Consider the following 6,000-nt stretch of genomic DNA (forward strand, 5'->3'; position numbering starts at 1 on the left):
GTATATATATATATATATACATATATATATATGTATACCTGTATATATATATGTGCCACTCGATTTCATTGACTATTTCTATCGATTACGTGCTGCGATTTTCAGATCGGCTTAGCGAAATTTCTTTTGCACTTTCGCATTTATGAATACCAAATTGAATTCTAAGCCCTGCACTTGACCAGAATTCTTAATATCCCATTTTTAAAGTTGACTATAAAATTGTTCAGCACGACCTCAATTGGCATATTTGATGGCCTACTTAATTACCTGTGACGCACTTTGGTACGCTTGCCTAGGCAATTATATGATTTATCTAAAGACTTTACAGTATCAACAGCACATGCAGGCTTCTTACTCATTTGTTGATTATTTCGTTCTTCCTGTTAGTTTGAATAACTATCACATGCGCCCAATTTCCATGCGAGCTGATAATCTTCTCTCTTTGCATCTTTCTGTTGTTCAGTGTTTATAGGCACATTTCTTTCAGCTCTTATCATCGTGAATCGTCTGGCATTATAATTCGCCAAGTTGCTCAGCTTTTCCCTTCACCGTACAACACATTTACTCTACTCTAATCAATCTCACGTGCTCTCGCGCAATTCATTAATCTTAATTTTAGAAGATTGCAACGCAATTTTATAAATCACAAGTGCTTACAAACTGCATTGTCGTGTGTGGGCGGCTTTTTTAATATATATTTGGTTTTTTTGTTTTCTTTTGGTTAATTAGTCAGTCTCATTTTAATTGGCGCTCTAGACATTGTTCTTAACTTGGAGGCTTAGCTCATGCGCTGGCTAAAAATAAATATATATAAATTCTAATTGTAAATTATTTAATATCTAACTTTGAGAGGCCGTCAGCTGAGTTTCAATTGTGCTGAATGCGCTGGCTATGAGTTGGGGCAATGGAAATTTGCTACTGGGACACATATGAAAACTGAGCGGCAGTGCGGGGGCTTGTGCGGCACATCGACAACGGTTTCACTCTGCCGGGGGGCCCCATTATACACACTTAAATTTAACTTTTATGCTGTAAACTGCGAAGCGCTTTGTTTGTTAATCAAATGCGCAAATTATGGGCACACAGGCCGAGGTGGAGGCACCAGTTGCAGAGAACTGTGGGCACAGATTAGCTCGCCGCAGAGTCTGTCACAGATTTATTCAATTACACACAAAGCATAGATAACTTACGATAACTGTAAAATCAGCCAGAGCGGCGGGTGGAGGCACACACAACCAACACACACACACACACACAGAATAGACAACAACACTAACGAGACACTCGTCAGACTCTAAAGGTTCAATAGAATAGAGGGCACAGACCCATTATGATGCCGTATTGTGCACAGCATCCGCTCGGGATTTACATTTACATAATGTGCCCCATTGTCGAAAAGTGAAAATATGTGTATTTGAACTTTCGTTTGTAGTCGCCTCGTCTTCTGATTGATGAAAGACTCTTCAAAATTGCTAAAACAAACAGTAGAACCCACTATTAGACCTTGGTCAGAGTCCATACGATATGTCAAGCAGTGCTTCAGCGTGTTCCTCAAGCCCCAAAAGACCTGTAATCCGAAAGCAACAAGGTCTCTCAGAAATAGAGAACCAGCAAATGCGGCATAAAGTGCAATCGGAAAGCAGACTGAAAGAATTAAAGCTGACCCAACGAATAATGTATGCACTATTGATATTTATATTTAGTTATTTTAGTCATTCCTTTAATAAAAACTACTTTTAATTTTGCAAACATTTCAAATTTAATGAATATTAAATCACCAAACGTGAAACAATAAAAATGTGTGCAATACGTGTTATGTTACTTATTTCAAGCTTTTAATTAAGGTTTGCTTTTAGTTTTTGCATTTCTCCTAAATGGAGTAAAGGCTGTTTAACGAACCGAAACTAATAAACTTACTGCACTTTCGAACCAAGGCGCTTTTTTTCCTTTGAAAATTCAGTCATTGTATTATTAACGTTATGTAGGGAAAGCGGCATAAGGCAAGAGCACTTAACTATTTTAATTTGTTTTCGTTCTTAGAAAGATTTATCTATTTTCATCTATTTATTTATTCATCTAATTACTAAAATATTTACCTGATTTTATTTAGTGCACAAACTTTGTTACAATGTTTAAGCGTAGTCCAAAATACTGCGTTTCAATTTTTCAATGAAAATGAAAAACAAAAAAGTTAAGTTTCTAGATAAACTTATTTCAATAGAAAAATATTTAGCTAATATCATAATATATAATGGTTTTAGAACTGCACGAACCCTATGAATGCCATTATTTATATTTAAATATTTGGCTCTATATGATTTAAGTAAAGTTAAATTTTCTTTTTATAGCTTTTCAATAGATACTTTTAGAAAAAAAAAATATAAGATAACATAATATAATATAATCATTTTAAAAACTGTAAGCACTTTTTAAATGGGATAATTAATGTTCGAAGATTAATTCATATATTTATTTAATTTATAAAGTTAATGCATTTTTGAAAGATATGTAACCAATTCAAGTTAGCTTTAGTGGGGTTACAGAACTGATTATCAAGTGGTTGTTGTCTGATTTTTGCCAAGGGTATTGGCCTAAAATGTGGCCAGTAATGGACAGACAAAGACGAGCTGGCTTGTGTATAAGAGCCAGGGCCAGTGGTCGATGTCGTTATTGTTGTTGTTGTTTCTGTTCTGCTGTTGTTGTCGCTGCTGTCGATGTCGATGACGCTGACGATGATGATATGCGGCACGATTATAGGAAATGGGTCAGACAATACACAGGCACAACAGTGTAACTACCTTGTCAAGGCAGGTTGAATGTTTACCGTTTAACAGCACACACACACACACACACGCACACGTATACGCAACGCTGCAGTTACAGATTGGTCTTCATGTTTGGTTAACACGCGCAGAGGCGTGGTTTGTTTGGTGGTGCAGTGGTGCGCGGTTGTACATGTTCGATCTCAGCCTGGTGTTTGCTTAGGCGCGCAAATTTTTAATATTTCTCCGCAGAGAGTGGAAGAGTTGGAAAAAGAGAAATAGAGAGAGAGACACAGAGAGCGAGAGAAAGAGAGAGAGAGAGAGAAAGAGAGAGAAAGAGAGAGAAAGAGATAGAGAGCACGCGAATTCATGCGATGAAAAAGTTGATTTTCAAGAAATTTCACTTTAGAATGAGGCGGCGGCAGCGCCTGCAGAAGATGTTGCTGACCGAAAAAAACTGGATTCCCTGGGAAGCTCCATTGATAAATTTACAGTTACGTGATGAGACCGCTTGATTGTCCAGATGGCATCGAGCTGTTTAAACTTTAATTATACGGCAGCTATTAGCAGCAGTAGTTCGTAGCTCGTTTGATGGGCCACTCAGAGCAGCGGATATGATTCGATAATATCATGAGAAAAGCTGTGCCAATTTCGTAGCTCATTTTAACACATTTCTTAACCGGACAACAAAAAATACACAATAAACGCTGTGTCAGTGAAAGAAATTCAAAATACAAATGAACCCAAAAAACCAAAAAATATCCAAAATCAACAAAAAGACAAAATCTTTCTCATTCGCTTTGTGGCTCGCTCTTCCTCTCTCTCTCTCTCTCTCTCTCTCTGGAAATAGATTTTTGCTGCACGCCAAATGAAAACGAAAGTTTGAACATTTTGTTCATCCAAAAAAATTACCAAATTTAAATACGTCAAAAAAAAAAGTAACAACAACATATTGCGGAATTTAGATATTTAAAAGTGAAAGCCATGGGCTGGCCCAGCTTTGGACTTGAATTTGAGACGCATTTCAGACAGCAGCAGCAGCAGCAACAGCAACGTTCAAATGTCCGCATTACGGAGATGTTCCCTAAAACAAAAACAAAAAACTGAAAAGAAACCAAACATGAGTTAATCGCCGCAACGTGTCGCATTCACAGTTCCTGTCCATGTTCAATATTTGGACAGTGTTTAATTTGAATTCCATTGTTGTTGCCGTTTATGGTAATTAGCAAAGGCAATTACGATAGTTTCCTAGGTGCAAAGTTTTCTCCGCCGTGAAAGAGGGAAGGGGAAGTAGCTCAGATGCTGTTTACAATGCTGTGACAACTTGAACCCTGATCGATATATTTACGTACATTGCGTAGGGTGTGTTTCCTGGCCCTAGGGTTACGGAATCGTTTCTTTCGGGAACAGACACTCACACACACAAACACACACACGCACGAACAGTTCTAACGAAATGGTAATTTTTGTTTGTGCTTGACTACATACAATAACAAAACAACAATCACTTAGCGGCATTTGCATTGGCTTTTGCTGTAGCTGTCATTTTGTTGACAGATTCATTCAATATTTTTACAACTTAAAGTTAGTATGAAGATGACGTGCGCTTGATTTGTAAATACGTCAACTTGCTTTTGGCCGAGCGTATGGGTTCTTTTGGGGCAGCTAAAACAATACGACTAAATATCATCTGCTGCGCTACATTTGCTGGCTGCACTAGTATTGGTGAGCTTTTGCAAGCTGCGTCTGTCCGCCCTGCTAAGCGTCTAGCTTTGGCCTGTGCGTGCCTTGTGCCTGTGTGAAAAGCTTTGCGCGACAACTTTTACAGCGCATCTGCTTAGCAGCTAGGCTGGGTCAGCGCTTGAATCTAACTCTGTTCCTAGTTTGACGATGTGCGAAAATGTGCCAATCATCTCGTCGCTTTCAGCAGTCCCAAATAACTCGTCGTCGCTTCGCACTTGGACATTTCAATATAGAATGCCCGTCCACAGGCGGCAGAGTGCGCATTCGTAATTTGTCATCGATATCGATAGCAGCGTCTCGGCGAACGCTGTTTGTGTGGTTTTAGCCGCTTTTCTGTTTGGTTAGTTCCTCAATTGGTTGAGGCCTGCCCTTAAGCGGCTTAAAGTCTTAAAGAGCTTTGCATATTTTGTGCTATTGAGCGTTAAATTGAATTGCGGTTGAGACCGTGAGTGTAAAAGGATATTAGACCGAGTGTGTTAGCATCTGTATTTTGTGTTTGTCTCAGACGTCATGGCAAAGGCATTGCTGGCTGCCGTCCAAGGATAAAAATCGTACCATCGACGTCATTTGGCCGAAATTGATGCTTGCGCCAGGCTGACAAGCATTGTGGTATCCGTTTTGGGGCTTCCTCACGCACATGCCACATGTGTCAAAGGCAACTATTTTTAGGCACAGGCTCGCATGACACTTTGATAGATAGACAGCAACGGCTGGCAGGGCAGGCAGTCTGTGATGTGGGTTCTCTCAGTTGAACGTTGGTTGTCCGCCTCACTTTCGACTTGCAGCTCGAGCTAAATATAAAGATGTCACTTTGTTTTTTTTTATCCATGACTTGGAAAAATAAATTGAATTTATTTAAATTTTTCTTTTTTGCTTTTCCAATTGGTGAAATAAATTTAAATTATATTTATAATTGTGCTTCTTTGTTCTCTAATTTCAGCAGAACTTAGCAGCTCTTCAGCTTTTGTCGCCTCTTCCATACAAGCACAAGAAACACACATACATAAGGACAACTTGTGGGATACATGTGCGGACAGGACTCTTCCTGTTTGGCTTCTTCTACGTGAACCTACTTTCCAATTGCTAAGCAACTAATGTCGATAGCAACACGAAAATGGAAAAATTCTTAACGGCGGAAGCAGCACGAACATTTTCAGCAAAATTCTGTGAAATTTGAATTGCATATATAAATATATATATCAACCAATACAATAATTAGCTGCGGTGTGTTCCAAGTAAACAACAGAAAACTTCCCTCAGAAAATAAAAAACACTTCCACTGAAAAAGGCAAAAGAGCAAAAGCGAAGCGAAACTTGAACAATAAAAACACATTTATTTTAGCTGATTAACAAATTGAAAAGCGCACATTGCAAATGAATTGAACTGCTTCCTAACTAACAATATTTAAAAAAAAATAACAAAAAAAAGAAACAATAAACAACAACAAGAACCACACGTAACGGCAGCAGCAGCGTCAACAACAACGCAACGAAC

This window comes from Drosophila montana, unplaced genomic scaffold (genome assembly GCF_035044405.1).
Source record: "Drosophila montana isolate Dmon_TW-CO22-7 unplaced genomic scaffold, ASM3504440v1 contig_2081_1, whole genome shotgun sequence".
In the NCBI taxonomy this organism is placed as follows: Eukaryota; Metazoa; Arthropoda; class Insecta; order Diptera; family Drosophilidae; genus Drosophila; species Drosophila montana.